Source organism: Bos javanicus, chromosome 3 (genome assembly GCF_032452875.1).
Source record: "Bos javanicus breed banteng chromosome 3, ARS-OSU_banteng_1.0, whole genome shotgun sequence".
NCBI classification, from domain to species: Eukaryota; Metazoa; Chordata; class Mammalia; order Artiodactyla; family Bovidae; genus Bos; species Bos javanicus.
This window is the reverse complement of record NC_083870.1, coordinates 69,142,750-69,159,063: the sequence shown is the minus strand read 5'-3', so window position 1 is coordinate 69,159,063 and position 16,314 is coordinate 69,142,750. Positions and strand designations below refer to the sequence as shown.

Here is a 16,314-nt window from a genome sequence, read left to right as displayed (position 1 = left end):
GGGGTATGGTCTTGATCCCTGTCTCCTGTACAATGCCACAAACCTCCGTCCATAGTTCATCAGACACTCTATCAGATCTAGGCCCTTAAATCTATTTCTCATTTGTACTGTATAATCATAAGGGATTTGATTTAGGTCATACCTGAATGGTTTAGTGGTTTTCCATACTTTCTTCAATTTAAGTCTGAATTTGGCAATAAGGAGTTCATGATCTGAGCCACAGTCAGCTCCCTGTCTTGTTTTTGCTGACTGTATAGAGCTTCTCCATCTTTGGCTGCAAATAATATAATCAATCTGATTTCGGTGTTGACCATCTGGTGATGTCCATGTGTAGAGTCTTCTCTTGTGTTGTTGGAAGATGGTGTTTGCTATGACCAGTGCATTTTCTTGGCAAAACTCTATTAGCCTTTGCTCTGCTTCATTGCGTATTCGAAGGCCAAACTTGCATGTTACTCCAGGTGTTTCCTGACTTCCTAAATTTGCATTCCAGTCCCCTATAATGAAAAGGACATCTTTTTTGGGTGTTAGATCTAAAAGGTCTTGCAGGTCTTCATAGAACCGTTCAACTTTAGCTTGTTCAAGCTGGTTTTAGAAAAGGCAGAGGAACCAGAGATCAAATTGCCAACATTTGCTGGATCATGGGAAAAGCAAGAGAGTTCCAGAAAAGCATGTATTTCTGCTTTATTGACTATGCCAAAGCCTTTGACTGTGTGGATCACAATAAACTGTGGAAAATTCTGAAAGAGGTGGCAATACCAGACCACCTGACCTGCCTCTTAAGAAACCTATGTGAAGGTCAGGAAGCAACAGTTAGAACTGGACATGGAACAACAGACTGCTTCCAAATAGGAAAAGGAGTACGTCAAGGCTGTATATTATCACCCTGCTTATTTAACTTAAATGCAGAGTACATCATGAGAAATGCTGGGCTGGAGGAAGCACAAGCTGGAATCAAGATTGCTGGGAGAAATATCAATCACCTCAGATATGTAGATGACACCACCCTTATGGCAGAAAGTGAAGAGGAACTAAAAAGCCTCTTGATGAAAGTGAATGAGAATGAAAAAGTTGGCTTAAAGCTCAATATTCAGAAAACGAAGATCATGGCATCTGGTCCCATCACTTCATGGGAAATAGATGGGGAAACAGTGGAAGCAGTGTCAGACTTTATTTTTGGGGGATCCAAAATCACTGCAGATGATGATTGCAGCCATAAAATTAAAATATGCTTACTCCTTGGAAGGAAAGTTATGACCAACCTAGATAGCATATTCAAAAGCAGAGACATTACTTTGCCAACAAAGGTCCATCTAGTCAAGGCTATGGTTTTTCTAGTAGTCATGTATGGATGTAAGAGTTGGACTGTGAAGAAAGCTGAGTGCCGAAGAATTGATGCTTTTGAACTGTGGTGTTGGAGAAGACTCTTGAGAGTCCCTTGGACTGCAAGGAGATCCAACCAGTCCATTCTAAAGGAGATCAGCCCTGGGATTTCTTTGGAAGGAATGATGCTAAAGCTGAAACTCCAGTACTTTGGCCACCTCATGCAAAGTGTTGACTCATTGGAAAAGACTCTGATGCTGGGAGGGATTGGGGACAGGAGGAGAAGGGGATGACAGGATGAGATGGCTGGATGGCATCACCAACTCGATGGACATGAGTCTGAGTGAATTCCCAGAGTTGGTGATGGACAGGGAGGCCTGGCGTGCTGCAATTCATGGGGTCGCAAAGAGTTGGACACGACTGAGCGACTGAACTGAACTGAACTGAAGGTTAAAATAGGTTAAGAGATCTGCAAATAGGTACTGTATTCTCAGAGAGAAAAGATGTCATACAATTTTAAACAGAATTTGGAAACTTTGTTTTAGAATTATAAGTTTTATAGAGATCATTCGTCTATATATTATGTAGAATATATACAGTGGGGGACATTAAAAATACTTCAGGCTTATTTTGGCATCCTTGTGTCAGTAAAGCAAAAATATGTTAAGATTGTTTTGTCATTATTTAGTAGTTAATGCTTCAGCCACCTTTCTGTTAAATTTATCAACCTTGGATGTATTTTTAACAATTTTAAGGGTACTTAAGTTTTTTTTGTTTTGTTTTGTTTTGCTTATTTTTCTTTACATAATATGAATGATGTCTCTTTAGTGAAGGAAATTATAACTTTATGCTTACTATTATAATATACTTCCACTAATATTGTATTTTGTAAAATCCAAACTCTCTTTAGCATAAAAACCTAATAACTATTATCATCTTTCCAAAAACCAAGATTTTTTTTTTGTTTTCCTCTACTTTCTTTTTCTTCTTTTTCCTACTTCAAAAAATACATTTTTAACTGAACTATTTTGATTTCTTAGTAATACTACAGATAAAGATTGTATTAACTAAAAATTAAAACATTATAGAGCCTGTGAAAGTCCCTCAAGATAAACATATTAGCTTTATATGGAGCTGTTTAAATATTTTTATGCTTATGTATATAAATAGATGTATTATTATATACTTTGTTCTTTTTATATGGGAAATATTATGTATAACTGGTTCTATGAGCTGATTTTTATTTATATAACAATATATCTCAGGTACCTTTGTAGGACCATATATAATAGTTAACTTTTATATTCTTTTACTATGTATTAGGTACTATTTTAAATACTGTCTATATTAATTCCTTTAATCCTTCCAGTAACTGCATTTCACAGATAAGGAAGCTGAGATGTACCGCTTAAGTGACTTAACCCACAATGTTATGTCTGCTGCTGCTAAGTCACTTCAGTCGTGTCCGACTCTGTGCGACCCCATAGACTGCAGCCCACCAGGCTCCCCCGTCCCTGGGATTCTCTAGGCAAGAACACTGGAGTGGGTTGCCATTTCCTTCTCCAATGCATGAAAGTGAAAAGTGAAAGTGAAGTTGCTCAGTTGTGTCTGACTCTCAGCGATCCCATGGACTGTAGCCTACCAGGCTCCTCTGTCCGTGGGATTTTCCAGGCAAGAGTACTGGAGTGGGGTGCCATTGCCTTCTCCAGTGTTATGTCTAGTATGTAGTAAATCTGGAGTTTGAACCCATGCAGGGTGGGAATGGGCTTCCCTGGTGACTCAGATGGTAAAGAATCTGCCTGCAATGCAGGAGACATGGATTCGATCCCTGGGTCAGGAAGATCTCCTGAAGAAGGGAATGGCTACCTATTCACCTGGAAAATCCCTAGGATAGAGGAGCCTGGCAGGTTACAGTCCATGGGGTGGCAAAGAGTCAAACATGACTGAGCCACTAATAATTTTTCACTTTCAGAATGGGAATAGAGGCTTCACTTCTTCTTTCTCCTGCTTCTCCAAAAAAGAGAACTTCCTTTCCATTTTCATGGCTGATTCATGAACAAAAGTCAAGAAACAAGAGCTCTGCAGTTATATCTCAAAAATATCAATAAACAGTTGGTAGATTAATCCTGCTTTGTAAAAAGTGTTATTATTAAAGGAGTAATGGGTCAGGAAGATTCCCTGGAGAAGGGAATGGCTACCCACCAGTATTCTTGCCTGGAGAATTCCATGAACAGAGGAGCCTGGCAAGCTACAGTCTATGGGGTCACAAAAGAGTTGTGCACAACTTAGTGACTAAGGAAGGAATAATGTATATCTCTGCATGTATAAATTTTGAGTGATTTTTTCCTTTATAATTTTGTTTATGGTTTGAATGTCTCATTATGTTTTTTATAATAAAAAAGTAGGAAAATCATTTTCATTTTGAATATAATAACCAGACATATTAAGTCAAAATTGATGCTGCATTAGTTTAAAAAGATGTTTAATTATAGCCACTATTAATGATAAACATAAAAAACAGGTTCAGTGCACAATCTGCTGATTAATAGTAATATTAATAAATAGTATTTATTGAGTTCTTATGTACTTAGACTATACAAGTGCTTTACATGCATTTTCCCATTTAATCTTCCTAGTTCTCTATTATTTAATCTCTATTTTATGGTAGAGGAACCTTTGATTTAGAGTGGTTAAGCTACTTGCCAGAGTCATGTAGTTACTGAGTAGCAATGATTTGAACCAAAAATGAGTCCACAGTCCATATCCTTTGCCTCTGTGCTCGGCTGCCTTCAGACTTGAGTATAACATCTGTGCCAGAGTATAGATTATGTGTTCTCATTTTCATGGAAAACCCCTCAATAGAATCATTAGAAGTCAATGACACTGAAAATATGTTCAGCAGCTTTTATAAATGTCCCGATTTAAAGGAAAATGTTCCATATGTTATGCACTAATGATTGAAAAATTGTGAGTTTCAAATAAATATCTTACTGTTTTTCATAGTACCCTAGATTTAGATTGCAAGTTGACCTCTCTGTGTTGTGAGTAGGCCAAAAGCTCATAGGTCTCAAATGCTACCTAAAACTCCTACTCTGTTTTTCCTTTCGATTTGTGCACTTCAGGGCTAGATGTTATCTAGAAAGCTTGGACTTGAAACTGTTCTCACTCATTAATCCTTTAAATAAACACATTTTTATTAGATGCTAAGGAGATCCAACCAGTCCATTCTGAAGGAGATCAGCCCTGGGATTTCTTTGGAAGGAATGATGCTAAAGCTGAAACTCCAGTACTTTGGCCACCTCATGCGAAGAGTTGACTCATTGGAAAAGACTCTGATGCTGGGAGGGATTGGGGGCAGGAGGAGAAGGGGACGACAGAGGATGAGATGGTTGGATGACATTACTGACTCGATGGACGTGAGTCTGGGTGAACTCTGGGAGTTGGTGATGGACAGGGAGGTCTGGCGTGCTGCGATTCATGGGGTCGCAAAGAGTCGGACATGACTGAGGGACTGAACTGAACTGAACTGAAGCCTTTAATCTGGCTGGGCTCAAGGCCACTATATTTTGTTACTTGGGAAGCTTATCTAGAAAATCTTAGAACTATAGATTAAGAATTGGCAAAGTACAGAGAATGTGACACAACAGTACTGGATAGCCGAGAGGTGACTAAGGAGAGGTGCCAAGGACAGACTTGGCCTGCTAAACAGTTTCACGAGAAATAAGTTCTACAGGTAAGTCATAGGTGCCCCCTGCAGTGAAAGGGCATGAATCCAGGTCTTCTGCTTTGTAGGCAGATTCTTCACTGTCTGAGCCCCAAACCAAGGATCAAGCCAGTGTCCTACCACCAGATTCTTACCTGTCATTCTTCTGTTCAGCTATGCAAGGCTCTTTCAGAGGAACATATCTAATCTAATTAGCATATTAAATAGTACATTAAAATCAAAAGTACACTAACCTCCAGACTTTACAATTTTGGGTGGAAATCACATGAGCTTATATTCCTAAGACTATAAGTAAGGGTCTTAACTTCCCCTTCTGCAATGGAATGTCACCTCTGCCACTTCTGTGTCTTTTTAAGTTTGTTTGTTTTCCCAGAACTTATTTATCTTACTGACTATGCCAAAGCCTTTGACTGTGTGGATCACAACAAACTGTGGAAAATTCTGAAACAGATGGGAATACTAGACTACCTGACCTGCCTCTTAAGAAACCTGTATGCAGGTCAGGAAGCAACAGTTAGAACTGGACATGGAAAAACAGACTGGTTCCAAAGAGGAAAAGGAGTACGTCAAGGCTGTATATTGTCACCCTGCTTATTTAACTTCTATGCAGAATACATCATGAGAAACGCTGGGTTGGAAGAAGCACAAGCTGGAATCAAGATTGCCGGGAGAAATATCAATCACCTCAGATATGCAGATGACACCACCCTTATGGCAGAAAATGAAGAACTAAAGAGCCTCTTGATGAAAGTGAAAGTAGAGAGTGAATAAGTTGGCTTAAAGTTCAACATTCAGAAAACTAAGATCATGGCATCTGGTCCTGTCACTTCATGGCAAATAGATGCGGAAACAGTGGTTACAGTGGCTGACTTTATTTTGGGGGGCTCCAAAATTACTGCAGATGGTGACTGCAACCATGAAATTAAAAGACACTTACTCCTTGGAAGGAAAGTTATGGCCAACGTAGACAGCATATTAAAAAGCAGAGACATTACTTTGTCAACAAAGGTCTGTCTAGTCAAGGATGTGAGTCAGTGGTCATGTATGGATGTGAGAGTTGGACTATAAAGAAAGCTGAGTGCTGAAGAATTGATGCTTTTGGACTGTGGTGTTGGAGAAGGCTCTTGAGAGTCCCTTGGACTGCAAGGAGATCCAACCAGTCCATCCTAAAGGAGGTCAGTCCTGGGTGTTCACTGGAAGAACTGATGTTGAAGCTGAAACTCCAATATTTTTTGCCACCTGATGCGACAACCTGACTCATTGGCTGGGAAAGATTGAGGGCAGGAGGAGAAGGGGACAACAGAGGATGAGATAGTTGGATGGCATCACCGACACAATGGACATGGGTTTGGGTGGACTCCAGGAGTTGGTGATGGACAGGGAGGCCTGGCATGCTGCGGTTCATGGGCTTGCAAAGAGTTGGACATGACTGAGCGACTGAACTGAACTGAATTGAATTGATTTATCTTACAACTGAAAGTTTGTTCTTACTTATTTATCTTACAACTGAAAGTTTGTACCTTTTAACTGCCTTCATCCAATTCCTTCTTCTCCTGCCTGCTGCCTCTAGCAACTACAAATCTGCTCTTTTTTTCTAGTTTGTTTTTGAAGTATAATTGACCCATAACACTATGCTAGCTCGTTACGCAAAATAGTGATTCAGTATTTCAATATGTTTCAAAATGATCACCACAATAAATCTAGTTTTGATCTGTTACCATTAACACATACGACATAGTTATTGATTATATTCCCCATACTGTATATTTCATACCCATGACTCATTTATTTTGCAACTAGAAGTTTGTACCTCTTAATCTCCCTTTCCTATTTCTTTCCTTTTCCCCTGCTGGCAACAATCTGTTTGTTCTGTATCTGTAACTCTTTCTGTTTTGTTATGTTCATTTGTTTTGTTTTTTTAGAATCCACATGTAAGTGAAATCATACAGTATGTCTTTTTCTTCCTGACTTATTTCACTTAGACTAATACCCTCTAGGTTCATCCACACTGTGGCAAATGGAAACATTTCATTCTTTTTATGACTGAATAATATTCCATCATGTGTATAATGTATAGTATGTATATGTATGAGTCTCAGTCATGTCCAACTCTTTGTGATCCCAAGGACTGTAGCCCACCTGGGTCCTCTGTCCATGGAATTCTTGAGGCAAGAATACTGGAGTGGGTAGCCTTTCCCTTCTCCAGGGGCTCTTCCTGACCCAGAAATCGAAACAGGCAGATTCTTTACTGTCTGAGTCACCAGGGAAGCCCATTTATATATAGATAGATAGATAGTAACTCATTTATTTATTTTTGGCTGTGCTATGTCTTCATTTTATTTTGTTATATATATATTATATATTGTTATTTTGATATAGTAAGATAGTAACTTTTGTTTTATTTAGTTTTTTGGCTGTGCTATGTCTTCATTTTATTTTGTTATATATATATATATTATATTGTTATTTTGATATAGTAAGATAGTAACTTCTGTTTTATTTAGTTTTTTGGCTGTGCTGTCTTCCTTGCTGCATGCTGCACTGAGTGGGGGCTACTTTCTAGTTTCAGTGCGTGGGCTTCTCATCTTGGTGGCTTTTCTTGTTGTGGAGCACAGACTCTAGGGCAAGTGGGCTTCCGTAGTTGTGGTACTCAGGCTCAGTGGTTGTGGTGCATGGGCTTCATTGCCCTGTGGCATGTGGGATCTTCCTAAACCAGGGATTGAACCCATGTCCCCCACATTAGCAGATAGATTCTTAACCACTGGACCACCAGGGAAGTCCAGAACTGGCATTTGATAAGGGATTGCACTGAAGCAGTAGATTGCTTCTGTTGGTATGGACATTTTAACAATATTAGGTCTTCCAATCCATGAACATAAGATGTCTTTCCATTTATTTGTGTCATTTTAAATTTCTTTCAGCAGCGTTTTATAGTTCTCAGTGTACACGTCTTTCACCTTCTTGATTAAATTAATTCCTAAGTATTTTATTCTTTTTAATGATATATTTAAATGAGATTGTTTTCTTAATTTCCTTTTCAGATTTTTTACTGTTAATATATGAAAATACTGTTGATTTTTGTATATTGATTTTGTATCCATCAGCTTTACTGACTTTATTATTTATAACTTTTTTAATGGAATCTTTTAGGGTTTTCTATATATAAGATTATGTTTTCTGTAAGCAGAGATAATTTTACTTTTTTTATAATTATGATGCCTTTTCTTTTCCTCTCCTAATTGCTCTCGCTAGGACTATATAGCACTATGTTGAATAGTAATTGTAAACAAGCATTTTTGCCTTGTTCCTGATTTTAGAGGAAAAGCTTTCAGTTTTGTACCATTAACTATGATCTTAACTATGGGTTTGTCATATAGAATTTTTATGATGTTGAATTAATTTTTTAATTTCCAGTTTGTCGAATGTTTTTATCATGAAAGGTGTTAAATTTTGTCAAATATGACCATGTGACTTTTTGTACTTTGTTCTATTTATGTGGTAAATCATATATATATATTTTTTAATGTTGAAACATCCTTCTATCCCAGGGATAAGTCCCACTTGGTCATGGTGTATAATCCTTTCAGTGTGCTATGGACTCAGTTTGATAGTGTTTTGCTGAGGATTTTTACATCTATATTCATCAGAGATACTGGCCTGTAGTCTTATTTCTTGTCTTTGTTTGGCTTTGGTGTCAGGGTAAGGTAGACCTCATAGAATGAGATTGGAAGTGTGCCCTATGAGACAGACCAGACAGAAACCATCTTTTGGGCAGCCCCTGAAAAGTCAGAATGCTGGACACAGCCTCCAACTTTTTCCCTCCCCTAGAAAAGGTGGGGGCTGGGAATTTCCTCCTGATCTTGCTGTGCCTAGGGCAGAGGGGCTCTGGAGAGTGGGTGCCAAGAATTTTCTTATTGGATTTGATACAACTGTTTTCAAGCTTTCCTCTGGTGCAGGAGCCTCTTAACTGTTTTTGTTTGTTTGTTTGTTTTCTTGTAAAAGGAATTGATCCATGTATTGTTAATTCTTTGTCAGTGTGGGAAGGAAAGTCTTGAAACTTCCTAGTTTACCATCTTGCTCAAGTCACCCCCTTATTTCTGTGATTTATATCAAGCATTTATTAATAAATTAGCATTTTAGAGAATTCAAACATGAGATTATTGGGATCTAGCATTTAACCAGTTGTCAGTTGAGAGCTGATGTTTAAAAGAGAAAAATCTAAGGGACAAATTAATGATCCATTCTCTAGGTTATGTTACTGTTATTTCTACAGTCTTAGATTATTAGGAATTAAAGTTTCCAGATCTTTTGTTAAGCCACTGTTATGTGGCTCCTTTTGTTAACAGACACTAAATAGCATAATGAGCATAATGCTTAAAAAATATTATGGTTTTTTAAAATTGAGGTATAATTCATATGTCATAATACCCTTTTAAAATATAATGAACAATGTTTTTGGCTAGAGTTTTGTAAAAATCCCCAAACTTTTCAGTGAATATTTCTTATATTGTCCTTTTCCCTTCAATTCTCTAAAAAGAAAAGGATATGATACTTATTAATAATTTAATAAAGGTCTGTCTGTAACAAGCTTAGACAATATCCAAGTACAGTTTTTTGCCATAAAGCTGAATAACTTGGAAATATTGGCAGTTGCTAAGAATTACTTTGGGGATCAGAACATTTTTTTATAGCCTCTGGGTTCCTGTGTTAGTAACAATTGATTTTAAGTGTTAAAATGTCTTTAAGACTGTTATCCCTCTATTTGAATTATTATTTTGCCTCTCTATTCTATCTTAATATATGAATCTTCAGTTTGAGCATGCATCATACAGAAGAATTTAAACTTCAGTAAGTCAAAGGAAATGTGTAGTTTAAATTTTAATTCTTTAAGGTATCATCATTCTTTTGATATTAAGTTAATAAATATCTTTCTTTTTCTTCCTCCTTTTATTCCTCTGTCTCTCTTTCTTTTCTCTCTTTCTTGTTGACTTTTGATAGTCTGATCAATGCAAAATACAAATATGAAGTGAAAAAAGGTCTTTGAGTATCAAAGAAGGAAAAGAGAGCCATTTGCAAAGCTGAAGTGTACTTTAAAATAGTGGAAGACCCCTAACTTATTATACATAGTGCTAAGGCTATTGACTTAAACTTGGTTATTTGCTTTTTGCTCAGGTAACTCTCATGATTGATGTGTTTCTCCAAATTGAAAATTAAATTAAGGGATAGAAGGTAAAGCCAGGCAAGTGCCACTGTAAGGTTCTGCTTATATAGTTAGAGATGAAGTAAGTATGTTTCCAATTATTGGAGAGAGGGATTGTTCATTTTGGAGGAAAACACAATTATATTGAAACTTGAGGCTATTTTACACTGTATAATAACTGACATTTATCAATATAATTATATAGGCTCTTTTTGGCAAGCAGGTACATTTATAATTATTTTATACATTTATAACTTGATTATAATATTAGTTTCTATCAAAGGAAAGGTATAAAGGAAAGGAAAATCATTTGTAGTTCTACCACTCAGAGGTACTCATAAGCATTTACATATCTTCTTTTTTTAAAACATTTTTTGTTATTTTTGGTTGCACTGAGTCTTGTGGACTGAGTCTCACTGCTTGTGGACTTTCTCTAGTTGCCGTGAGTAGGGGCTACTCTTCATTGTAATGCGGTGATGTTCTCATTGTGATGGCCTCTCTTGTTGCAGAGCACAGGCTCTAGGTGCACTAGCTTCAGTAGTTGCAGCTCACAGGCTCTAGGGCTCAGTCATTAGGGTGCATGGGCTTAGCTGCCCTGCAGCATGTGGAATCTTCCCACATCAGGGATCAAACCCACATGCCCTGCCTTGGCAGGTGAACCCTTATCCACTCTACCACCAGGGAAGTCCCCAGATATATATCTTCTTAAATATTGTATTTTACTATATATGTGTAGTATAAGTGCCTGACAATAAGGTTTTTTTTGTGTGTGTGTAATGTAACCACCTGACATTAAACTTTTTATTGTTGTGGTATCCATTTCAAAGGCATCCATCTCGAATCAACTTACTGTCAGCTGTATGACACAGCTGCTAGCAAAATAATGTCACCACTTTTCCCTTTCTGAACCCTAATTCCTGCTCTTATGTTATAAATCTTATGAAAAGTCAACTCATAAACCACTAGAGAACTCATCCTCAACCCCAATAAAGGCAGAATCCCAGATGGAAACTTTCTCCCTCTCTTTCTACCCACAGATTCCTTGTGTGGATCCTCAGGTATGTGCCGTGTACTCTCCAAGAACTGTGAGTAATAAACCTTGTCTTTTCAAAGGTCCTTGATTGCTGTTGCTGAGGTATATCTTACAGTTATAATGAGAACCACAAGGCAGGTCTAGGCACAGCATTGGCTCTGGTGGGGGAAAAGTGTTGCAGGGCGGGGGCGGGGGGTGGGGGGCGGTGCCAGGCCAGAGCTACTGCAAGTACTACCATGCCCCAAGCAATCCTGGCTAATAGCATCACTGTCAGTAAGATGAGACTGACATGAAACCATGTGCATATTTTTGAAACCAGATGTCTTACAAACTCTCATATTAGTTTTAATCTTTTCTTTTTACATTTCTTCTCTATTTTTTTTGTTTCTTTTTTTTATTTTATTTTTAAACTTTACAATATTGTATTGGTTTTTGCCATACATCAACATGAATCTGCCACAGGTGTACACGTGTTCCCCATCTTGAACCCCCCTCCCTCCTCCCTCCCTATACCATCCCTCTGGGTCGTCCCAGTGCACCAGCCCCAAGCATCCAGTATCGTGTATCGAACCTGGACTGGCGACTTGTTCCATATGTGATATTATACGTATTTCATTGCCATTCTCCCAAATCATCTCACCCTCTCCCTCTCCCACAGAGTCCAAAAGACTGTTCTATACATCAGTGTCTCTTTTGCTGTCTTGTATACAAGGTTATTGTTAACATCTTTCTAAATTCCATATATATGCATTAGTATACTGTATTGGTTTTTCTTTCTGGCTTACTTCACTCTGTATAATAGGCTCCAGTTTCATCCACCTCATTAGAACTGATTCAAATGTATTCTTTCTAATGGCTGAGTAATACTCCGTTATGTATATGTACCACAGCTTTCTTATCCATTCATCTGCTGATGGACATCTAGGTTGCTTCCATGTCCTGGCTATTATAAACAGTGCTGGGATGAACATCGGGGTACACGTGTCTCTTTCAATTCTGGTTTCCTCAGTATGTATGCCCAGCAGTGGGATTGCTGGATCATAAGGCAGTTCTATTTCCAGTTTTTTAAGGAATCTCCACACTGTTCTCCATAGTGGCTGTACTAGTTTGCATTCCCACCAACAGTGTAAGAGGGTTCCCTTTTCTCCACACCCTCTCCAGCATTTATTGCTTGTAGACTTTTAGATCGCAGCCATTCTGACTGGTGTGAAATAGTACCTCATAGTGGTTTTGATTTGCATTTCTCTGATAATGAGTGATGTTGAGCATCTTTTCATGTTTGTTAGCCATCTGTATGTCTTCTTTGGAGAAATGTCTATTTAGTTCTTTGGCCCATTTTTTGATTGGGTCATTTATTTTTCTGGAATTGAGCTGTAGGAGTTGCTTGTATATTTTTGAGATTAGTTGTTTGTCAGTTGCTTCATTTGCTATTATTTTCTTCCATTCTGAAGGCTGTCTTTTCACCTTGCTAATAGTTTCCTTTGTTGTGCAGAAGCTTTTAAGTTTAATTAGGTCCCATTTGTTTATTTTTGCTTTTATTTCCAATATTCTGGGAGGTGGGTCATAGAAGATCCTGCTGTGATGTATGTCGGAGAGTGTTTTGCCTATGTTCTCCTCTAGGAGTTTTACTGTTTCTGGTCTTACGTTTAGGTCTTTAATCCATTTTGAGTTTATTTTTGTGTATGGTGTTAGAAAGTGGTCTAGTTTCATTCTTTTACAAGTGGTTGACCAGTTTTCCCAGCACCACTTGTTAAAGAGATTGTCTTTAATCCATGATATATTCTTGCCTCCTTTGTCAAAGATAAGGTGTCCATATGTGTGTGGATTTATCTCTGGGCTTTCTATTTTGTTCCATTGACCTATATTTCTGTCTTTGTGCCAGTACCATACTGTCTTGATGACTGTGGCTTTGTAGTAGAGCCTGAAGTCAGGTAGGTTGATTCCTCCAGTTCCATTCTTCTTTCTCAAGATAGCTTTGGCTATTTGATGTTTTTTGTATTTCCATACAAATTGTGAAATTATTTGTTCTAGCTCTGTGAAGAATACCGTTGGTAGCTTATAGGGATTGCATTGAATCTATAAATTGCTTTGGGTAGTATACTCATTTTCACTATATTGATTCTTCCAATCCATGAACATGGTATATTTCTCCATCTATTAGTGTCCTCTTTGATTTCTTTCACCAGTGTTTTATAGTTTTCTATATATAGGTCTTTAGTTTCTTTAGGTAGATATATTCCTAAGTATTTTATTCTTTCCATTGCAATGGTGAATGGAATTGTTTCCTTAATTTCTCTTTCTGTTTTCTCATTATTAGTGTATAAAAATATGGAATGCTTCACGAATTTGCGTGTCATCCTTGCGCAGAGGCCATGCTAATCTTCTCTGTATCATTCCAATTTTAGTATATGTGCTGCCGAAGCGAGCACCTCTTCTATTTTTTAATTGGATATGAGTATCATTTGAAAATGGAGAAGGCAATGGCAACCCACTCCAGTGTTCTTGCCTGGAGAATCCCAGGGATGGCAGAGCCTGTGGGCTGCCGTCTTTGGGGTCGCACAGAGTCGGACACGACTGAAGCGACTTAGCAGCAACTTAGCAGCAGCAGCAGCACCATTTGAAAATGAAAATATTTTTGACCCTTTGTGTACAATAGCTATATATCATATTTTGGTTTCTTATTTATTGTACTGGGTAGACATTTTTAGTCAGTGTTTAATAACTGTTCCTAACGGGCTTTCTTGCTTTGCTATTGAGTTTAAGGGAAATGTCTGTAGTATACCAAAGAGGACTTTTTTATCCACAGTAATCTTTTTTTTGTTGTTGTTGTTCCTTTTTCTGCCTCAGGGTACTATCATAAACAGTTTCCTCAAACCGCCTCTTCTTTTCACCTAAATAACACTTACCAAATCTTTAGAGGTCTCAGTTAAAGCATTTCTTCAGAGATGTTTCCTTGACGCTTTAAGATCTCCTTAATATCTGTTCTTTCCTTTTCCCATTCTTAACTTTGTGTATTTGTGGTTCTTTTTTTTCATGAATTAAAATTTTTGGAAAATTGTATATTTGATTGTATTTTCTCCCAAGACTTCTTTAATTCACTTATTTACTTATGCATTCATTTAACACAAATGTTCAAGCTCTCATTATATGAAGATCACTATATGTGGCACTAGAGATTCAGTGTTGAGATGGTTGGATATGGTCCTTGCCTTTGTGATGCTTATAATCTAGCAATGAACAAATAGTGTGTAATAAGAAATTAGGGAGTGTGGATGCATATGAAAGTGAAAGTATCAGTCACTCAGTCATGTGCGACTCTTTGTGACTCCATGGACTATAGCTGGCCAGGCTCCTCTCTCCACAGAATTCTCCAGGCAGGAATACTGGAGCGAGTTGCCATTTCCTTCTCCAGGGGATCATCCCAAACCCAGGGATCTAACCCAGGTCTGCTGCATTGCAGGCAGATTCTTTACTGTCTGAGCCATGGATGCATATACAAGAAGGATTTAACCCACATAAGTGTCAAAGAGACCTCTCTGAAGAAATAAACTGAGACCCATAAGATTTAATACGTGTTATTTAGATGAAAAGAAGAGACAGGTATTATTGCAGTTTGAGGAAACAACTTATGAAAATGCCCAGAGGCAGAAAAAGGAAACTAAAAAACCACCAGTATAGATGATGCATAGACAAAGTCCTAATGTTTTCCTTCACTAATCTTTTAATTTCTACATTCATTAATATCGTTCCTTTTTTTTCATTTTTAAAGAGCTTCCTGTTAATTTTTATCTTCTTTGTAATCTCTTTAGTTCATTTTATTAAAAATATTCAAAGTTATACTTTTTTATGAAGTATCACTTTAGTTAGTTAGTTCATTCACTTAGTTGTGTCCAACTCTTTGCGACCCCATGAACTGCAGCACGCCAGGCCTCCCTGTCCATCACCAACTCTGGAGTTTACCCAAACACATGTCCACTGAGTCGGTGATGCCATCCAACCATCTCATCCTCTGTCGTCCCCTTCTCCTCCTGCTCTCAATCTTTCCCAGCATCAGGGTCTTTTCCAACGACTCAGCTCTTCACATCAGGTGGCCAAAATATTGGAGTTTCAGCTTCAACATCAGTCCTTCCAATGAACACCCAGGACTGATTTCCTTTAGGATGGTCTGGTTGGATCTCCTTGCAGTCCAAGGGACTCTCAAGCTTCTTCTCCAACACCACAGTTCAAAAGCATCAATTCTGCATGCAGCTTTCTTTATAGTCCAACTCTCACATGCATACATGACTACTGGAAAAACCATAGCCTTGACTAGACAGACCTTTGTTGGCAAAGTAATGTCTCTGCTTTTTTTTTTTTAATTTAAATTTATTTATTTTAATTGGAGGCTAATTACTTTACAATATTGTATTGGTTTTTGCCATACATCAACATGCATCTGCCACAGGTGTACACGTGTTCCCCATCTTGAACCCCCCACCCTCCTCCCTCCCCGTACCATCCCTCTGGGTCATCCCAGTGCACCAGCCCCAAGCATCCTGTATCCTGCATTGAACCTGGACTGGTTTTTAATGTGCTGTCTAGGTTGGCCATAACTTTCCTTCCACGGAGTAAGTGTCTTTTAATTTCATGGCTGCAATCACCATCTGCAGTGATTTTTGGAGCCCCCCAAAATAAAGTCAGCCACTGTTTCCACTGTTTCCCCATCTATTTGCCATGAAGTGATGGGACCAGATGCCATGATCTTAGTTTTCTGAATGTTGAGCTTGAAGCCAACTTTTTCACTCTCCTCTCTCAATTTCATCAAGATGCTCTTTAGTTCTTCACTTTTGGCTGTAAAGGTGGTGTCATCTGCATATCTGAGGTGATTAATATTTCTCCCGGCAATCTTGATTCCAGCTTGTGCTTCATCCTTAGGCTATAGTAATTTTTAATTTGATGCATTTTTGTTATTTCTGAAATGGTTTCTATTTGTAGTCTTGACTTCCTTTTTGGATTAAGAAATATTTAGTAAGTAATATAAGATAATATATGTATTAT

The 16,314-nt window shown here is 37.9% G+C and overlaps 1 non-coding gene across 1 annotated transcript; it reads right to left on the bottom strand.

The window, feature by feature from the left end:
* Window positions 1-13,599: 13,599 nt before the first annotated feature.
* Window positions 13,600-13,706, bottom strand: LOC133245396 (U6 spliceosomal RNA). Its single transcript, XR_009735661.1, has one exon. It is a non-coding gene; the product is annotated as a U6 spliceosomal RNA (small nuclear RNA).
* Window positions 13,707-16,314: the final 2,608 nt, after the last annotated feature.